Source organism: Suncus etruscus, chromosome 2 (assembly GCF_024139225.1).
Source record: "Suncus etruscus isolate mSunEtr1 chromosome 2, mSunEtr1.pri.cur, whole genome shotgun sequence".
NCBI classification, from domain to species: Eukaryota; Metazoa; Chordata; class Mammalia; order Eulipotyphla; family Soricidae; genus Suncus; species Suncus etruscus.
The window spans coordinates 166,257,302-166,270,245 of record NC_064849.1 but is presented as its reverse complement, the minus strand read 5'-3'; the positions used below and the strand labels follow the sequence as shown (position 1 = coordinate 166,270,245).

At 36.7% G+C, this 12,944-nt stretch overlaps 1 non-coding gene across 1 annotated transcript; it reads left to right on the top strand.

Moving 5' to 3' along the window:
- The first annotated feature begins 12,198 nt into the window (after positions 1-12,198).
- Positions 12,199-12,333, top strand: LOC126002718 (small nucleolar RNA SNORA51). The gene has a single exon (XR_007493384.1). It is a non-coding gene; the product is annotated as a small nucleolar RNA SNORA51 (small nucleolar RNA).
- Positions 12,334-12,944: the final 611 nt, after the last annotated feature.

Here is a 12,944-nt window from a genome sequence, read left to right as displayed (position 1 = left end):
ATCTTTTTAAAATCAGCAAAAATAAGAGCTTATTCTGTATTTTGATTTGTATCTAGATAATAAACACCTTATTTTTGTCTTTATTTTAATCCAGCTAGAAAATATACCTTTGCAAATTTTATGTTAAAATTGGGGGTAACTATAAAATAAGTTTTTTGCTAAAAGTTTACAAATTTTTATAATTTTTCTAGAAATCTGTATGTGTAGTGAATCTTGAATTCACTATTCATTTTACTGTTTTTCTGTCTTAACCTATGCATGTTCAGTGCTCAAACTTGTCTAAATCCACACAGAAGAACTGAGTTCATTTCTGACATTCTCTGTAAGTAAAGGATGGGTGGAGGGTGAATAGACTGAAAGTGAAGACCTGCTCAGAGTATACAATTTTCTCTCAGTTGACTATGCCTCACTTTTCTCATTCTACTCTGCATAGCTGAATACATGAAAGAAGACCTGTAGCCACCAGAACTACCAGGAGGCAAGCCTGGAAATGAGCAGAAAATTATTCCTGGTATTTTAAGACACCTAGAGGAGAATGGTATTGTACTAAGCACTATAATGAATACAGGTGTGCAAATACACTTTTGAATTAATGTTTTACTGTTTGGAGATAGATGTCAACAAAGTATAATTTCTGAGTCTAGGGGAATTCTGTTCTGTCTGTTTTTAAAATATTTCTATATTACTTTACATAAAAGTTGAACTAGTGATATTACCACCAACATTGAATGAGGGTTCCTTTTTTGTGACAACCCTGCCAACATGATGCTTCCTTTCTTGATGTATGCTATAAGAATAGTTACTGGTGTGAAATGAAATATTTTTATTTGTATCTGTATTGTAATTGATGACATGCAATTTTTCATAAGCCTATCTACATGTCTTCTTTGGGAAGTAACTATTCATCTCCCCTTTCTAATTTTGCCATCTTTAGTAGTAACCAGTGACATTGTATAAAAACATAGAGAACATTTAAATAAAGCCATAAAAAATTAACATTACTATACACAAAGTCACGACTATTAAAGTGAAATGTCCACACTTGAGTAAACCAGCGAGTCCCTATAGAATCAAAGCTGTCCTGCAGTCTTGCAGAAACAGAGAAACAAGGAGATCAAGTATACAAATGACTCATTAGGTTCCTGTTTTGGAGTTTTGGTTACTATCTATTTATCAGTTTCCTTCTATAAATCTATTCTTTGGTATTGGCATCAAATCACCAAAATTATTTTTATATATTTTGTAATGTCACTTGACATAAGTTCAGCCATTGTTAATAGAATTGCCCTGTGTGCCCATTAACTGAGATTCAAAAGGGTTATGATTTGTCCAATATCATGTAGCTTTTAAATAGCAGAGTCGGAATTTCAACAAGATTCAATTACCACATGACACTATCAGTATACACTAAACATTTAGTGTCACTATCGGTTTATTATTTATGTTATAGTTGTTAAATTAAATCAAAGTTATACTTTGATTACCTTATCATTTGTTGAGATTGGTACTGGGAGAAATAGTTAAGTGTATGGTCAATGGTAGGTCCTTAATAAACATTTTTTGGGTTATGTTTACCAAGTTTACAGCCATATAACATATGATGTGGACATTTTTATTTCCTAATATAACAGAAGACTTTGTCTAAATATTATACATTTAATCAAATACATTACTTCATTCATAAATTTTTTATTAAATTGATAAAAATGAATAACAATTTAAAAGCTTTGTAGCTGTAAAACAATTAGTGTAGTTGATTACAAATGTAAGAAATGTAATTGAGGAACCCATTAGAAGAGTGGCATCAGTAAAGTCCTTAAAGAAAGAAAATACCTTAAGGAAATAAAGCTCATTTTTAGCTCAAATCATTAGTTTGAGGCAATCCCCAGAGATTCATGCAAAAGCTGGATACAAAATGCCTTTATCTTGGTATTCAATAGACTGTAACTAAATCAGACAATAGATAATTTGTCAACTAGATGTAATTTTCTGGTAATATTTAAAGAAAAATGATGAGGACCCATATTCACTCAAAATATTGTAGTAGGGACTAGATTTATTCATCCAGAAAAGTAAAAAAAGGGGGAAAGAATATAGTTCTTTTTATTTTATTGTTTCATTATAATGCTATAAAAGTGAAAAGCATTTTATTCCCAGTCCAGTCCACAATCTGTGTAGTGTTTGCACAATGCCTCCATGTGTGACTGAGCAGTCTGGTTTCTTCATTAATCACAAAAGTAAGCAGGTAAATTCCATCTTGCAGTATGAGTTAGGGTGTATATGTGTGGATGTGAAGCAGCCTGAGATGGAAGGGGAGCTTTTCTGTTTATGTTTTGTGCCCTATTGCACCTTGATTATTCTGGCAGCTATCAACCCTGATTTGTAAAAAGCAGGTTAGAGAATTAATAAAAGCAGGTCAATATTTAAAGTTAGATTAGCGAGAACTTTTAATCTAGCTATTTGGTAATGACTGTGGCTGTAAATATAGTGTGAACTTAACTCTTGTTCATGTCATTTAACTTGTGGCAAAATTGTGTGTCCTTTAGGTCTTTATGCAAAAACACCCAATTTTTAAGAATCTACTGGTAATAGTAGGAAAGGACTCATGATATGAGATTGTGAAAAGCAAGTAGATGGAGGGTCTCTAGCAATGATTTTTCAGGGACTAATAAAACTAAGATATGATCTTAAGAAATTAAGTCATTCTTTTACCAGTCCACAAGTAGCCCAGAAGCATAAAGGATGGATTACTTCGGAAGAGGCAATGAATAGAGCCTGATAAGGCTCTACAAATACAAGTGCCACCTCAGAGGAAAGGTGAAACCTCAACAATTGCTGCAGGCTATGGCAAGAACATGAAGAACACCCACATGTCAAAATTGTTTTCACTTCACACGACATCCTAGCAACAGACTGTTATCTACCTGGAAAACCTCCGTCTCAGAGAGTTTGGGCAAAATAAGAAGAACAATAACAACGAAAACTATGAAGTCATGATTGCAAAAGTAAGTGGTATGAGTCCCATTCTGCGAACACCCACAAACCAACTTGGGATCTGCAATTCTCTTTTTTTCTTCTCTGGAGAAGCCTACATCCTCTCAAGTACTCACATTCTCCTTTAACCTCTTCTCTCTGCCTTTTTATTATTTATTTATTTATTTATTTATTTGGTTGTTTGGTTTTGGGTCACATCCGGAGATGCTCTGGGTTTACTCCTGGCTCTTAGCTCATTCCTGCCAGGCACGGGGAACCATATGAAATGCTGAGATTCAAACCACCATCTGTCCTGGGTGGGCTTCATGCAAGGCAAACACCCTATCTCTGTACTATCTCTCCGCCCCCTCTCTCCCTTTTAGAATAAACTTTCTTTACTTCATTGTTCATTTGAAGTTATTTTCCATGAGAGTAGAAGCTGAACCTGGCAGCATGAGTGGAGGTCAGTAGTAACTTCTTTCACAGAACAATCCCATATACTGCCTGAAACCATACATTCCTTCCTGAAAACTCCTAAGGGGGCCAACTCTGAGCTGTTTAGATCAAACAGACCTCAGATGACTTTAATGACTGCATTATGTGGGGCCAGAAAGATAGCATGAGGTAAGGCATTTTACTTGCATGCAGAAGGACGGTGGTTCGAATCCCGGCACCCCATATAGAGCCCCGAGTCTGCCAGGGGCGATTTCTGAGCATAGAGCCAGAAGTAGCCCCTGAGCGCTGCTGGGTGTGACCCAAAAACAAACAAAAAAATCTGCATTATGGGGGGGAACACCTTAGTGTCTGTACCGTGCAGGTTACATGCAACATAATTTTTAAAAAGTTCTAATTCTTCTAGACATTTCCCTGTGGATATTGAGGTGGGCCAAGAAGACAAACAGTTGCACTTTCTTTTTTTTTTTTTTTTTTTTTGTTTTTGGGTCACACCCGGCGGTGCTCAGGGGTTACTCCTGGCTGTCTGCTCAGAAATAGCTCCTGGCAGGCACGGGGGACCATATGGGACATCGGGATTCGAACCAACCACCTTTGGTTCTGGATCGGCTGCTTGCAAGGCAAACGCCGCTGTGCTATCTCTTCGGGCCCACAGTTGCACTTTCTTTATCAAGGTTACTATCTTACTGCTTCCCCTTAACTGCCACAACTAAGAATGATGCAATGTTGACTTGGACTCCAGAATTTTTCAAGGATAATGACTATTTATAATTAATGTAGAGTGTAGAAAAGACAATAAATATAAACAAAATGTAAAAATATAGTAAAGTCTATGAAAATGTAAATTAAGTAATAAACAACTGAAATACATAAAAATTAAATAGAATAAAACAGATGAAAAATTAAATAAATGATAAAAACAGAAAGCAAAATGATTATATAAATCTAACCAAGCTATTATATATTATGCTAACATGATTATGTTAATTACATCTGGTCTAAGAAGTCCAATTAAAAGGTAAAGACTGTGGGATCCAAAAATATGTTCCTTTTAAGAAACTTAATTGAAGATTAATTTAATTTATACCCAATATCCTGACATACATGCTTTCATTTTATAGGATGAAAAATGTGTTGAGATAAAAAGTATATTAGGTAAAGTGTGAGGAACCATCTACTATGCTACTCTAAAATGATTTAGACTTTGAAGCATTGAAATACTCAAGGACAAGAAGATCCTTTTGTGATAATGTTAGAATTGATTTACATAGATGACTCTCTGTTCCTCCAAATATTTGGGAATTAATGCAAGCCTACATAGCCTATGGAACAAAGAAACAGCAAAAGGAGAAATCAGAAAGTATTTTAACAAAGAAAAATAGATTCTAATTTGTAGAATGACACATATGGGTAAGCACTTACATCATAAAAGAGAAAGATTCAGAAATCAGTTATCTCATCTATCTTACAAAAGCAGAAACACAAAACCAACAAAGCCTCACAGAAACAGAAGAAAAAGAACAGTAACGATCACAGCAGAATCAATGAAACATCAAACAGAAAGCTGTTTAAAAAGAATCTTTGAAACAAAAAACTATTTCCAAAAAAAGGGTAATAAAAATGTCTGCCATCGAGGCAGGCACACGGCCAGGGTGTAATAGGGGAAGGGCGAGAAGGAAACAACATCCATGTCGGGATAGGTGCACTGGGGAAGGGGGTTGCTCATTGTATGACTGAAATTGATAGTGAACAACTTGGCAGAAATAGCGCAGATCCACAATTGAACTTCATTGAGCTGCCAAGCCACCATATCATTCCTGTTCCATAGATTTCATAGTACCATCCAAATATCATGGTATTGTCAGCTCAGTAGGGTCACAGCAAATCTAGTGGGAATGTTGCATGGCAAATCATCAGCTCATTGCATAAAAACAATAACACAGAAAGCTCAAATAGCACCACCAAGCAGAGTAAATCCTCAATGATTTCAACAAGACCATTGTGAGATATAACAATAATCACAATTTGACTTATTGTTCTAAATTTTGTTTAGGTGCTTGTGGGGTGGTGGGTTGGAAACTGGGAGCAATGGTTGAGAGAAGGTCACACTGCCATTGGGATTGGGATTGAAACTTTTAATTCCTGCAACGGCATTGTTAACAACTTGATAAATCACAGTGTACAATGAAAAAAAAAAGTTTTTGTATAAAACCAAAGGAAATGAATGTTTACTCACTCATTCTATAAGTCTAGCATTTCGTTTTTATAGTAAAGTTAAAGACATGAAGAGAAAACTACAAGTCTATATTCTTCCTAAAAATAGAAGTAAAATTCCAACATAACTTAAATTAAATTAAAGTTAGTATCAACAAATTAAAAGAATAATATATCATGATTGTTTTATTCAGGAATAAAAATTTGGTTTCACATTCAAAACTCAATACCACAAATCTCTGTGATAATTCTATGTGACCCAATAGATGCAAAGTAGTAACCGACAAAATCCGTCATCTATTTTTAATTTCAAAAAGTCTTCTGAAATAAAGAGTAAAGGGAAATGTTAAGGATTCCTGTAAGAATTCAAATGTAACTAAGGCAAAAGGACTGAATGGTCCCAAAGATAAAACACATGGAGATTCACCTTTAGCTTTTCTGGCAAGGACATTAACACACACACAACACACACACAACACACACACACGCACACTACACAAGAAACATACAAGGTATATACTGACTGGCCTTACTTATGATAACTTCTAAAGGGTACTAAGAGTGAAATCATATAGATCAGTGATTACTCCTGCTTTTCTGATGTTCTGTCTGGGACCAGGCGAGGTAGAAGAGCAGATAGCAAAAGAGCATAAGGGATGTCTAGAGGTGAGAGACATGACATGTTCATCAACTTGATTATTGTTTCACAGATGGTGTCACAGATGTCTGTATATGTCAAATTTTGTCAAACTGTATATTTAAAACATGTATTTATTGTACACCAATTATACCTCTATTAATCTGCTAAAAGAATAAAGGATAGACAGAAAGGGGAGCAGAAAAAGAAAAGAAAGGGTTATATATTCAAACATTATACAAGAGGTAAACTACTTTTGAGTCTAGATTAGGAATTGTAAAAAATGAATTCATTAATGAGGCAGATTATTTTCAATGTGGAAGTAATTCTGTAATAGGGAGTTACGTGCCTAAGGTTGAACAGTATCTTTTTCAGTCATCAGGGTGCCCTTTAGTGTCTCTCTAAAACCCAGCCCTAATTGCAGTCGTGCACTAATTACCCAGAGGGAAGCCACTGACACCCTGAGGACTTCAGCAGAGTCAAAGCATCTGACGCTCAGCCTGGGGTCTCAGCAACAAGCTGCAGAGTGACATGGAATCTTCAACATACTGTTCACAACCCCAAATGCTATAAATTTGAAATACGATGGATTTCCAAGCTTGTCACCTGTACTCTGCACTATCTCTTTGCCTCCCTACCAGGAAGAGCCAGCAGGAGAGAAAGAGGAGGCAAGAGTATTTCTCACTCTCTGATTTACTGGATACTTGCTCAGGGGCACAGCTCAGGGGGGCAGCCATGTATGCTTAGGCAGAACCCTGGACAATTGTCTGATGTATCTTCTGAAGCAGAGCATGCCTCTCTCTTATCACAATTTTTTTTACAAATTTTCTTAACCAGGTCTTTTTTTTTTTTTTTTTTTTTTTTTGGTTTTTGGGCCACACCCGGTGGTGCTCAGGGGTTACTCCTGGCTGTCTGCTCAGAAATAGCTCCTGCCAGGCACGGGGGACCATATGGGACACCGGGATTCGAACCAACCACCTTTGGTCCTGGATCGGCTGCTTGCAAGGCAAATGCCGCTGTGCTATCTCTTCGGGCCCTCTCAACCAGGTCTTATGTAAAAAAAATATATATATGGGGAGGGAAATGATCTAGTAGCAAAAATCACCTTATCTCAATACTTACCTATTGAGTTGACTGTGGTTATTTGTGCCTTTATATTTTGGGTATCAACTTAGTCTTTTCCCTGAGTCAGATATTGGCTTAGAATTATTAATGGATGAATACATATATCAACATAGGAATTCTGTGGGGCAAGTAGTTTTATTCCCCACTTCTTCTGGGGCCAGCGCGGTGGCGCTAGAGGTAAGGTGCCTGTCTTGCCTGTGCTAGCCTAGGACTGCGGTTCTATCCCCTGGCGTCCCATATGGTCCCCCAAGCCAGGGGCGACTTCTGAGCGCATAGCCAGGAGTAACCCCTGAGCGTCACCGGGTGTGGCCCAAAAAAAAAAAAAAAAAAGAGTGTAAGGTTCCAGAGTAGAAGGATGAGACTACACAATTGGAATAAAGTTTAGTACTTTAATCCGTCTGTCAATAAGACCCCCAGCCTGGCCAGCCAGGGCAATCCCCCCAAGGAGTTGAGCCCCCCCCCCACGTCATGAGGAAAATTATATAGGGAAGGGATATAGGAAGGTTTCAGCTTTCTGATGATCCTTAAAATGATTGGCTCTTGTCTAGGGGTACCTTCCCACTGCTCCCTTGTCCTTCCCTGATAGGCTACCCAATATGGCAGGTAGCTTGGGGCGGGGTCTATGGAAATAGGCTTGTGATGCCCCAGCATGTGGCTTATACCATGTGGTCCTTACAAAATGGCATCTCTCCCTACTCAGAACCTAAGAAGAAGCCTGCCATGTGGCTTTTATAAAATGGTGTCCCTCCTTGTTCAGAATTCAGGTCCCTACAAAGGATGAGACAACAAAGAGAGAAGTAACTTGTCTAGATTTTCCATTTTAGTAAGAGATGGAGCCATGATTAGAACCCAGCTATTTTATCTCAAGCACCTTAACTCAGTGGATCATAGTAGTAAAGAAATTGTGAGGGGAAGGTCAAGATTAGCTACAGGCCTATCTAATATGCCACATAAAAAATTCCATGTTGTATTAAGAGATATCTTTAGTTGCTTGCATACATAGGCCAGTGAAGTAGTGAGTTCAGTGAGCACCTCCAATATCTTCTCACATGAAGACCCTTCTTACCTTTGCCTAAACACCACTTCTGTGAAGAGGAGGTCAAAGTTCCATGGCAGAGACAGAAACTAGAGGAATGACCAAATGGAGAAAATTGCCTAACGCTTTCAGAAACGGCTAGAATTGACTTTTGCTCCTCAAGACTATAAGGCAGTAAGGTGCAGGAATTAAATTTCAAAATATAAGAACCACAAGGAAACACTCCAGTATTCCAACATGGTTGAAATAAGAATCTCTACTTGACAGTATTATAATCATTATAATCCCCACTGCATGTCAATGTTTTCCATATATTCTACCCCAAATGTGTAAAGCTGTAACCTTTGAAATGATAAGTGGCAGAGTCAACTCATAGGTGTGGAGCCCTTGACTTGAGATCCCAAGTTTGGCTTCTGGCACTGCATGACCCCAAGCACCAGATGACTTTGGTGGCTCAATAGTTAAAAAAAATTTTTGAGGTCTCAGTATTTGCAATACTGTTTAATTATATTTTTCATAATTAAGTCATTCCAATACCACATTCATCACTAGAATGTCTGTTTTCCTCCACCCTTCCTTTCAGATAGCTCAGTTCTATGTACAAAATCTCCAGTTCTGAAGACTTTGGGTATTTATTTTTTTATTGTTTCTTTATATCCCTACCAAGACACATCAGTTTTTAAATTCATTGTGAAGGTAGTGGCATCTATTCATATTTAGTTCAATTAGACTACTGAAACTCCACAAAATGGCATATCAATGATAAATTGATTAAAAAATCAGAAATTATTTTATGGGTATATATTTTATCCTTTTAAACACTGTGATTACAATATTGTTCATGATTGATTGAGTTTATAAGTTCAATGTTGCAATATATATACCCCCACCATTAATATTTCCCACCACTTATCTATCCATGTTCCCAGTTTCCTTCTCTTCTCCTCCCTCACTTGCCTCTGGGATAAACTTTATAGACATTACTCCTTTCTCTCTCTCTCTATTTCTCTCTCTCTCACTCTCACTTTCTCTCTCTCTTTCTCTCTCTGTGTGTGAGTAACTCTGTCTCCCTCTTTCCCATTTTTATTTCTTTTGGACACTGAGGTTTGCACTATTGTTAATGTAGTGGTACCATGCATATCATTTTATCTTCGTTCAACACATAATTATTGTCCACAGTGATCAGTTCCAACTATCATGGTCATAATGGCCCCTTTCTATTCCAATTGCCCTGCTCCACTATTTGTGGTAAGCTTCCTACCATGGACGGGTCCTCCTGGCTTCTTTTCTATTGACTCTGGATGTTATTATTATACTATATTTTTATATCCCACAAATGAATGCTATTATTCTATATCTACCCTCTCACTCATTTCACTCAAAATGATATTAACCATACCACTGTTGATGGTAATGCCAACTAGTCGAGTCTTTTTGAAAAACAATATGGATATCCCTCAAAAAACTAGAAATTTGAGCCAGAGTAATGGCATAGTGATAGGGCATTTGACTTGCACACGGCTGACCCAGGTCAGAGCACAGTTCGATCCTCCAGCATCCCAAGCCAGGAGATATTTTTCAGGACATAGTCAGGAGTAACCCCTGAGCATCACCGAGTTTGGCCCCCCAAAAAAACCTAGAAATTGAGCTCCCATATGATCCACCAATACCAGTCCTAGTGATATACCTTAGAAACATCAAAATAATGCAAAAATGTTCCCTCTGCCCTCTGCATTCCTAAGTTCTACACAGTATTATTTACAATAACCAGAATCTGAAAACAACCCAAGCACCCAAGAGACTGGGATATCTACACAGTGTAATAGTATATATTCCACTGAGATTACATTGAGAGGATAATTAATAATATCTTAAAGGAAAATTTGAATAGGCTAATAAGAGTATTAGTGTGTTGTAACCTACAAAAGAAAAAATTATATTCATGTTAGTTTTATACTATATCCTTAAGTATGTGTATTAATTAGTAAAATATATTATACTAATCTCTACAGATACAAAACTGATCACCTGACTAGAGACAGAAAACTCTACATAATAAAATATTAATTCATTATTGAAAAAGTATCAAATTCCTTAGCAAGTTGGAACAGACCTTTGTTAAACTAGAAGAAGATGACCATAAGTGCCATGAATGAATGCCATCATCAGTATCAAAATTGTCTTGTCTTTTAAATAATTGCCTTTAATGCTTTTTAAAAACTGCTTTCAAGGCTATGAATTGTCTAAGCTTATTTGATTTTTTAACTTTGAATGATAATCTAGCAAGATAAAAGTATTCTTGATGAAGTGTTCATTGCACTGGAGGTATTTGTTTTCCTATAGCCCACCACAACCTTTTGAGTATTTTAGTCAAGGTTTTTATTTCATTGAATTTCCCCTGCTCCCTATATTCCACCATGACTTGTAAAGTTTAATTTTATATATCTGATATGAATCTAATGGGCTTTAGTTTGCATGTAAATTTATTTTTCTCTTGCTTTCTTTTGATAGTCTTCCTAGTACTTGTCTTTTGTCATAATTATAATGTGTCTTGAATCTTTTCATTTGTGTCTATTTTCCTGGAACACCTAGGTCTCCTTGTACTGCAGTGGCCCTTAACTCTGAGAAACTGTTTTGAATCAGACCCAGCAATAATTAGGGATAACTCCTGACTCTGCATTCAGGATTTATTTGTGGTGGTACTCCAGGTACCATATGGGATGCTGGGAACTGAACCCAGATGAGCCACATGCATAGCAAATATCCTTCCCAATGTACTCTTTCTCCAATCCAGCTCTGGGAAATTCTTATCTGGAATTCCTTTAACTAATTTTCAGCAAATTTGTCTTTATTTTTGTTAAGGGATCCAATTACTCTATTTCTACTTTTATTATATTTTATTTTATTTGGATTTTGAGTCACACCCAGCAGTGCTCAGGGGTTACTCCTGGCTCTAAGCTCAGAAATCACTCCTGGCAGGCTCGGAGGACCATATGGGATGTCAGGATTTGAATCACTGTCCTTTCGCATGCAAGGCAAACGCCTTGCCTTCATGCCATCTCTCCGGCCCCTATTTCTACCTTTAACTAGTCCATAGTTCTCTGGTATGCTGTTCCTTTCTTTTTGGGTCCTTTTATTATCTTTTCTTGTTTTCTAGAGATTTTCTACCTTTTATCTTAGAAAGCACTGATCTTCTTCTTCTTCTTCTTCTTCTTCTTCTTCTTCTTCTTCTTCTTCTTTTTGGATTTTTGGTCTTGGGGCCTCAATTGGTGACTTTCAGAAGTTACTTCTGGCTGTGTGCTCAGAAATTGCTACTGGCTTGGGGGATCATATGAAATGCTAGAGGATTGAATGTCCTAGGTCAGCTGCTTGCAAGGCAAACGTCCTACCGCTGCACCACCACTCCGGCCCCTGATCTTTTATTTCAATTGTTATGCTGGGATATTTTTGTTTGTTTTTTTGTCACCTACCATATTTTTTGTCTCTTCTTATTGTAGTTTTTTTATTTCCATTCTCATAGCTACCAGTTCTATCACTTCTCATTGTAGGAATGGTGGGAAATTCTTATCTTTGTATCATAATCCTTTTCATGTTCCATCTTTTGGCATCCTTAAAATGATTGTTTACCAACTCTATTTTTTTTCTTCTTGAACTGTACCCTCTCTCCTTTATTTTACATCATTTCCTTTCTTTTATTCTTGAAATATAGTTGCTTTCTGTATCTCTTGTCTCTGTTCCTTGTTCTTTTCTTTCCCTTAGAGAACTTGTTCACTATCAAGGGGCCAATGTGTTCTTTACACTGACTGTAAAGAAAGAGGAGGTACAGTAAATGCACCCCATATACACCTCAACCCAGGCCCTTTACCTGATATGTATTGTGAATTGGGGGACAAAAAAATCAAGAGGCCAAATATCACTTTTAAGGTATTAGTTATAAGACCCTTTTTCCTCACATAGCTTCTCTTTATAGAGAGAGCACTCAATTTCCACTTCATTTCCACATTTTATGGTACTTATTGCTCAAGATGTTTCAAATTGAACTGTGACTTTCCAAAAACCTCTGTTGCTAATAAGGAAGACTTTTCTAGTTCTTTATATCCCACTTGTATTTCATCATTCATATTTAATCAGTCTTCAAATAGCATGTCTTTGTTGATCGCTATTAATTTGTACCATGGTTTAGGTTCTTAAATGTTCTTTGGACACTTAAAATAACTTGAATTTTCTATTTCTATTTCTTATTATCTTTTAAAAAATTCTGAAATTTTCCTATACCTGGATGTACATGGAGTCTATTATGCTGAGTAAAATAAGTCAGAGGGAGAGAGAGACACAGAATAGTCTCACTCATCTATGGGTTTTAAGAAAAATAAAAATCATTTTTGCAACAATACTCAGAGACAATGAGAAGAGGGATGGAACTTCCAGCTCACTTCATGAAGGTCACCACAAAGAGTGGTGAGTGCAGTTATAAAAATAATTACACAGAGAACTACCATAATCATG